Raw genomic sequence first — 9,073 nt, 5'->3', positions numbered from 1 at the left:
GTTGAATTTGCTCCCACTACAACTAATAAAATTGATTATGCTTATGTGGAGAGTAATAATTTTATGCATGAGACTCATGATAAGAATACTTTATGTGATAGTTATATTGTTGAGTTTGCTCATGATACTACTGAAAGTTATTATGAGAGAGGAAAATATGGTTGTAGAAATTTTCATGTTACTAAAATGCCTCTCTATATGCTGAATTTTTTGAAGCTACACTTGTTTTATCTTCCTATGCTTGTCACTTTGCTCTTCATGAACTTGTTTATTTACAAGATTCCTATGCATAGGAAGCATGTTAGGCTTAAATGTGGTTTGAATTTGCTTCTTGATGCTCTCTTTTGCTTCAAATACAATTTCTTGCGAGTGCATCATTAAAACTGCTGAGCCCATCTTAATGGCTATAAAAAAAGAACTTCTTGGGAGATAACCCATGTTTTTACTACAGTAATTTTATTTTATATTTGAGTCTTGGAAGTTGTTTACTACTGTAGCAACCTCTCCTTATCTTAGTTTAGTGTTTTATTGTGCCAAGTAAAGTCATTGATAGTAAGGTTCATACTAGATTTGGATTACTGCGCAGAAACAGATTTCTTTGCTATCACGAATCTGGGCAAAATTATCTGTAGGTAACTCAGAAAATTATGCCAATTTACATGAGTGATCCTCAGATATGTACGCAACTTTCATTAAATTTGAGCATTTTCATTTGAGCAAGTCTGGTACCTAAATAAAATTCGTCATTACGAACTGTTCTGTTTTGACAGATTCTGCCTTTTATTTCGCATTGCCTGTTTTGATATGTTCGATGGATATTTCGATTCCATTGACTTTCAGTAGCTTTGTGCAATGTCCAGAAGTGTTAAGAATGATTTATGTCACCTCTGAACATGTATATTTTGATTGTGCACTAACTCTCTAATGAGTTGTTTTGAGTTTGGTGTGGAGGAAGTTTTCAAGGATCAAGAGAGGGAGATGATACAACATGATCAAGGAGAGTGAAAGCTCTAAGCTTGGGGATGCCCCGGTGGTTCACCCCTGTATATATCAAGAAGACTCAAGCGTCTAAGCTTGGGGATGCCCAAGGCATCCCCTTCTTCATCGACAACATTATCAGGTTCCTCCCCTGAAACTATATTTTTATTCCATCACATCTTATGTGCTTTGCTTGGAGCGTCGGTTTGTTTTTGTTTTTGTTTTGTTTGAATAAAATGGATCCTAGCATTCTTTGTGTGGGAGAGAGACACGCTCCGCTGTAGCATATGGACAAGTATGTCCTTAGGCTCTACTCATAATATTCATGGCGAAGTTTCTTCTTCGTTAAATTGTTATATGGTTGGAATTGGAAAATGATACATGTAGTAATTGCTAAAATGTCTTGGATAATGTGATACTTGGCAATTGTTGTGCTCATGTTTAAGCTCTTGCATCATATACTTTGCACTTATTAATGAAGAAATACATAGAGCATGCTAAGATTTGGTTTGCATATTTGGTCTCTCTAAAGTCTAGATAATTTCTAGTATTGAGTTTGAACAACAAAGAAGACGGTGTAGAGTCTTATAATGTTTTCAATATGATTTTTATGTAAGTTTTGCTGCACCGGTTCATCCTTGTGTTTGTTTCAAATAGCCTTGCTAGCCTAAACCTTGTATCGAGAGGGAATACTTCTCATGCATCCAAAATCCTTGAGCCAACCACTGTGCCATTTGTGTCCACCATACCTACCTACTACATGGTATTTCTCCGCCATTCCAAAGTAAATTGCTTGAGTGCTACCTTTAAATTTCTATCCTCTACCTTTACAATATATAGCTCATGGGACAAATAGCCTAAAAACTATTGTGGTATTGAATATGTACTTATGCACTTTATCTCTTATTAAGTTGCTTGTTGTGCGATAACCATGTTCCTGGGGACGCCATCAACTACCCTTTGTTGAATATCATGTGAGTTGCTATGCATGTTCGTCTTGTCTGAAGTAGGGGAGATTTACCACCTTTATGGTTAGAGCATGCATGTTGTTAGAGAAGAACATTAGGCCGCTAACTAAAGCCATGATCCATGGTGGAAGTTTCAGTTTTGGACATATATCCTCAATCTCATATGAGAAAATTAATTGTTGCTACATGCTTATGCATAAAAGAGGAGTCCATTATCTGTTGTCTATGTTGTCCCGGTATGGATGTCTAAGTTGAGAATAATCAATAGCGAGAAATCCAATGCGAGCTTTCTCCTTAGACCTTTGTACAGGCGGCATAGAGGTACCCCTTTGTGACACTTGGTTAAAACATGTGCATTGCGATAATCCCGGTAATCCAAGCTAATTAGGACAAGGTGCGGGCACTATTAGTATACTATGCATGAGGCTTGCAACTTGTAAGATATAATTTACATAACACATATGCTTTATTACTACCGTTGACAAAATTGTTTCTTGTTTTCAAAATCAAAGCTCTAGCACAAATATAGCAATCGATGCTTTCCTCTTTGAAGGACCATTCTTTTACTTTTATGTTGAGTCAGTTCACCTATCTCTCTCCACCTCAAGAAGCAAACACTTATGTGAACTGTGCATTGATTCCTACATATTTGCATATTGCACTTGTTATATTACTTTACATTGACAATATCCATGAGATATACATGTTACAAGTTGAAAGCAACCGCTGAAACTTCATCTTCCTTTGTGTTGCTTCAATGCCTTTACTATGAATTATTGCTTTATGAGTTAACTCTTATGCAAGACTTATTGATGTTTGTCTTGAAAGTACTATTCATGAAAAGTCTTTGCTTTATGATTCATTTGTTTACTCATGCCATTTACATTGTTTTGATCGCTGCATTCATTACATATGATTACAATAGTATGATCAAGGTTATGATGGCATGTCACTCCAGAAATTATCTTTGTTTATCGTTTACCTGCTCGGGACGAGCAGAAACTAAGCTTGGGGATGCTGATACGTCTCCGACGTATCGATAATTTCTTATGTTCCATGCCACATTATTGATGATATCTACATGTTTTATGCACACTTTATGTCATATTCGTGCATTTTCTGGAACTAACCTATTAACAAGATGCCGAAGAGCCGATTCTTTGTCAAGTCTGCTGTTTTTGGTTTCAGAAATCCTAGTAAGGAAATATTCTCGGAATTGGACGAAATCAACGCCCAGGGTCCTATTTTGCCACGAAGCTTCCAGAAGACCGGAGAGTCAACGAAGTGGGGCCACGAGGCAGCCAGGAGGTAAGGCGGCGCGGCCCAAGCCCTGGCCGCGCCAGCCTGTCTCCTGGGCCCCTCGCGACGCCCCCTGACCTACCCTTCCGCCTACAAATAGCCTTCGTCGCGAAACCCCCAGTACCGAGAGCCACGATACGGAAAACCTTCCAGAAACGCCGCCGCCGCCAATCCCATCTCGGGGGATTCAGGAGATCGCCTCCGGCACCCTGCCGGAGAGGGGAATCATCTCCCGGAGGACTCTACGCCGCCATGGTCGCCTCTGGAGTGATGTGTGAGTAGTCTACCCCTGGACTATGGGTCCATAGCAGTAGCTAGATGGTTGTCTTCTCCTCATTGTGCTTAATTGTCGGGTCTTGTGAGCTGCCGAACATGATCAAGATCATCTATCTGTAATTCTATATGTTGTGTTTGTTGGGATCCGATGAATAGAGAATACTATGTTATGTTGATTATCAATTTATATCTATGTGTTGTTTATGATCTTGCATGCTCTCCGTTATTAGTAGAGGCTCTGGCCAAGTTTTTGCTAGTAACTCCAAGAGGGGGTATTTATGCTCGATAGTGGGTTCATGTCTCCGTGAATCTGGGGGAGTGATGACCCACAAGTATAGGGGGTGTATCGCAGTATCTTCGATAAGTAAGAGTGTCGAACCCAACGAGGAGCAGAAGGTGTTGACACGCAGTTTCGATGAAGGATTCACTGTAAATGCTCACAGACAAGTATTCAGGGGGTTTTAATGTAGCAGTTGAATAAAGTACGAGTAAGTAAAGTGCGAGAGTAACAATTGCAGCGAGTGGCCAAATCCTTTTTAGCACAAAGGACAAGCCGGTTTGTTTACTTATAATGACCAAACGTTCTCGAGGACACACGGGATTTTAGTCTAGTGCTTTCGCTACATACGGCTAATTAATCTTCATTGTTTTGATAAGTGTTGTGTGGGTGAAACTGTGCTAATGTACCGCCCTTCCTAGGACTAATACATACTTGTGATTATACCCCTTGCAAGCATCCGCAACTACAAGAAAGTAATTAAGATAAATCTAACCACAGCCTTAAACTCTGAGATCCTGCTATCCCTCCTGCATCGATATACCAACGGGGGCTTAGGTTTCTGTCACTCCGGCAACCCCGCAATTGGCAAACAAGTACAAGATGCATTCCCCTAGGCCCATAAAGGTGAAGTGTCGTGTAGTCGACGTTCACACGACACCACTAGAAGAATAACACCACAACTTAAATATCATAACATTGAATATTACTCAACCATACTTCACTACTAACATTTAGACTTCACCCATGTCCTCAAGAACTAATCGAACTACTCACGAGACATCATATGGAACATGATCAGAGGTGGTATGATGATGAATAACAATCTGAACATAAACCTTGGTTCAACGGTTTCACTCAATAGCATCAATAACAAGTAGAAATCAATACCGGGAGAGTTTCCCCTATCAAACAATCAAGATCAAACCCAAATTGCTACGGCGGTGACGATGTCCAGCGGTGGAGACGGCGGTGATGATGGTGGAGATGATGATGATGGTGATGATGTCCAGCTCGATGACGGTGGCGATGGCGTCGATTTCCCCCTCCCGGAGGGAATTTCCCCGGCGGATCTCAGCCCGCCGGAGAGCTCTTTTCTCTCTGGTGTTCTCCGCCCCGCAGAGGCGGCTGTAACTCTTCGTGAGGTACCCTGTGTGGCTTAGGTCTTCGGGACGAAGGATTTTGCGAAGAAAAGGAGGCGAGAGGGGCTGTGGGCCCCCCTCCTCACTGGGCGGCGCGGCCAGGCCATGGGCCGCGCCGGCCTATGGTCTGGGCCCACCTCGGGTCCCCTCGGCACCCCCTTCTGGCTTCCTTCGTCATCTGGAAAAATAGGATTTTTGGTATAATTTCCATCACCTGTTGATCTTCCGAAATATTGCATTCTGACGGTGCTTTTTCCAGCAGAATCCTGGCTCCAGTGCTTGATCCTCCAATAATCATGAAACATGCAAAATAGATGAAATAACATAAGTATTATGTCCAAATATGAAATATATCAATGAATAACAGCAAATTATGATACAAAATAGTGATGCAAATTGGACGTATCAGGGAGTGACAGAAACCTCTAAGGTTATGGATGTGTTGTTGCCACTAGGGGTAAAACATTGATGCTATGTCCGAGGATGTAGTTATTGATTACATTACGCACCATACTTAATGCAATTGTCTGTTGTTAGCAACTTAATACTGGAAGGGGTTCGGATGATAACCTGAAGGTGGAATTTTTAGGCATAGATGCATGCTGGATAGCGGTCTATGTACTTTGTCGTAATGCCCAATTAAATCTCACTATACTCATCATAATATGTATGTGCATGGTCATGCCCTCTCTATTTGTCAATTGCCCAACTGTAATTTGTTCACCCAACATGCTGTTTATCTTATGGGAGAGACACCTCTAGTGAACTGTGGACCCCGGTCCAATTCTCTATACTGAAATACAATCTACTGCAATACTTGTTCTACTGTTCTCTGCAAACAATCATCATCCACACTATACATCTAATCCTTTGTTACAGCAAGCCGGTGAGACTGACAACCTCGCTGTTTCGTTGGGGCAAAGTACTTGGTTTGTGTTGTGCAGGTTCCACGTTGGCGCCGGAATCCCTGGTGTTGCGCCGCACTACATTTCGCCACCATCAACCTTCAACGTGCTTCTTGGCTCCTACTGGTTCGATAAACCTTGGTTTCATACTGAGGGAAAACTTGCCGATGTACGCATCACACCTTCCTCTTGGGGTTCCCAACGGACGCGTGTTGTACGCGTATCAGGCATAACTTTCGATTTCAAAAGATCAACATCAGCAGCAAGACTATCGACTTTAGAAGCAAGTATATCAATTTTCCCAAGCTTTTCTTCAACAGATTTGTTAAAAGCAGTTTGTGTACTAATAAATTCTTTAAGCATAGCTTCAAGTCCAGGAGGTGTGTTCCTATTATTTCTATAAGAATTCCCATAAGAATTACCATAAATGTTACCATTATTATAAGGATATGGCCTATAGTTGTTACTAGAATTGTTCCGATAAGCATTGTTGTTGAAATTATTATTTTTAATGAAGTTCACATCAACATGTTCTTCTTGAGCAACCAATGAAGCTAACGGAACATTATTAGGATCAACATTAGTCCTACCATTCACAAGCATAGACATAATAGCATCAATCTTATCATTCAAGGAAGAGGTTTCTTCGACAGATTTTACCTTCTTACCTTGTGGAGCTCTTTCCGTGTGCCATTCAGAGTAATTAATCATCATATTATCAAGAAGCTTTGTTGCTTCGCCTAGAGTGATGGACATAAAGGTACCTCCAGCAGCTGAATCCAATAAGTTCCGCGAAGAAAAATTCAGTCCTGCATAAAAGGTTTGGATGATCATCCAAGTAGCCAGTCCATGGGTTGGGCAATTTTTAACCAAAGATTTCATTCTTTCCCATGCTTGTGCAACATGCTCATTATCCAATTGTTTAAAATTTATTATGCTACTTCTCAAAGATATAATTTTAGCAGGGGGATAATATCTACCAATAAAAGCATCCTTGGATTTAGTCCATGAATCAATACTATTCTTAGGCAGAGATAGCAACCAATCTTTAGCTCTTCCTCTTAATGAGAAAGGAAACAATTTTAATTTTATAATGTCACCATCTACATCCTTATACTTTTGCATTTCACATAATTCAACAAAATTAATAAGATGGGCAGCAGCATCATCAGAACTAACACCAGAAAATTGCTCTCGCATAACAAGATTTAGTAAAGCAGGTTTAATTTCAAAGAATTCTGCTGTAGTAGCTGATACGTCTCCGACGTATCGATAATTTCTTATGTTCCATGCCACATTATTGATGTTATCTACATGTTTTATGCACACTTTATGTCATATTCGTGCATTTTCTGGAACTAACCTATTAACAAGATGCCGAAGTGCCGATTCTTTGTTTTCTTGTTTTTGGTTTCAGACATCCTAGTAAGGAAATATTCTCGGAATTGGACGAAATCAAAGCCCAGGGGCCTATTTTCTCACGAAGCTTCCAGAAGTCCGAAGGAGGAGACGAAGAGGGGCCACGGAGGGGCCACACTATAGGGCGGCGCGGCCCCCCCTTGGCCGCGCGGCCCTGTGGTGTGGGGCCCCCGTGCCGCCTCTTGACCTGCCCTTCCGCCTACAAATAGCCTCCGTGACGAAACCCCCAGTACCGAGAGCCACGATACGGAAAACCTTCCAGAGACGCCGCCGCCGCCGATCCCATCTCGGGGGATCCAGGAGATCGCCTCCGGCACCCTGCCGGAGAGGGGAATCATCTCCCGGAGGACTCTACGCCGCCATGGTCGCCTCCGGTGTGATGTGTGAGTAGTCTACCCCTGGACTATGGGTCCATAGCAGTAGCTAGATGGTTGTCTTCTCCCCATTGTGCTATCATTGTCGGATCTTGTGAGCTGCCTAACATGATCAAGATCATCTATCTGTAATTCTATATGTTGCGTTTGTTGGGATCCGATGAATAGAGAATACTTGTTATGTTGATTATCAAAGTTATATCTATGTGTTGTTTATGATCTTGCATGCTCTCCGTTACTAGTAGATGCTCTGGCCAAGTAGATGCTTGTAACTCCAAGAGGGAGTACTTATGCTCGATAGTGGGTTCATGCCTGCATTGACACCGGGACGGTGATGAAAGTTCCAAGGTTGTGTTGTGTTGTTGCCACTAGGGATAAAACATTAGTGCTATGTTCAAGGATGTAGTCACTAGTTACATTACGCACCATACTTAATGCAATTGTCTATTGTTAGCAACTTAATACTGGAGGGGGTTCGGATGATAACCTGAAGGTGGACTTTTTAGGCATAGATGCAGTTGGATGACGGTCTATGTACTTTGTCGTAATGCCCAATTAAATCTCACTATACTCATCATGATATGTATGTGCATGGTCATGCTCTCTTTATTTGTCAATTGCCTAACTGTAATTTGTTCACCCAACATGCTGTTCGTCTTATGGGAGAGACACCTCTAGTGAACTGTGGACCCCGGTCCAATTCTCTTTACTCAAATACAATCTACTGCAATACTGTTCTACTGTTTTCTGCAAACAATCATCTTCCACACAATACGGTTAACTCTTTGTTACAGCAAGCCGGTGAGATTGACAACCTCACTGTTTCGTTGGGGCAAAGTACTTTGGTTGTGTTGTGCAGGTTCCACGTTGGCGCCGGAATCCCTGGTGTTGCGCCGCACTACATCCCGCCGCCATCAACCTTCAACGTGCTTCTTGGCTCCTCCTGGTTCGATAAACCTTGGTTTCTTTCTGAGGGAAAACTTGCTGCTGTGCGCATCATACCTTCCTCTTGGGGTTGCCCAACGAACGTGTGAAATACACGCCATCAAGCACATTTTCTGGCGCCGTTGCCGGGGAGATCAAGACACGCTGCAAGGGGAGTCTCCACTTCTCAATCTCTTTACTTTGTTTTTTGTCTTGCTTAGTTTTATTTACTACTTTGTTTGCTGCACTAAATCAAAATACAAAAAAATTAGTTGCTAGTTTTACTTTACTTGTTATCTTGTTTGCTATATCAAAAACACACAAAAATTAGTTTACTTGCATTTACTTTATCTAGTTTGTTTTATTTACTGTTGCTAAAATGGCCAACGCTGAAAACACTAAGTTGTGTGACTTCACAACCACAAATAATAATGATTTCTTATGCACACCTATTGCTCCACCTGCTACTACAGCAGAATTCTTTGAAATTAAACCTGCTTTACTGAATCTT

This window comes from Lolium perenne, chromosome 3 (genome assembly GCF_019359855.2).
Source record: "Lolium perenne isolate Kyuss_39 chromosome 3, Kyuss_2.0, whole genome shotgun sequence".
Taxonomy (NCBI): Eukaryota; Viridiplantae; Streptophyta; class Magnoliopsida; order Poales; family Poaceae; genus Lolium; species Lolium perenne.
The sequence above is the reverse complement of the archived record's forward strand: the minus strand, read 5'-3'. Positions refer to the sequence as shown.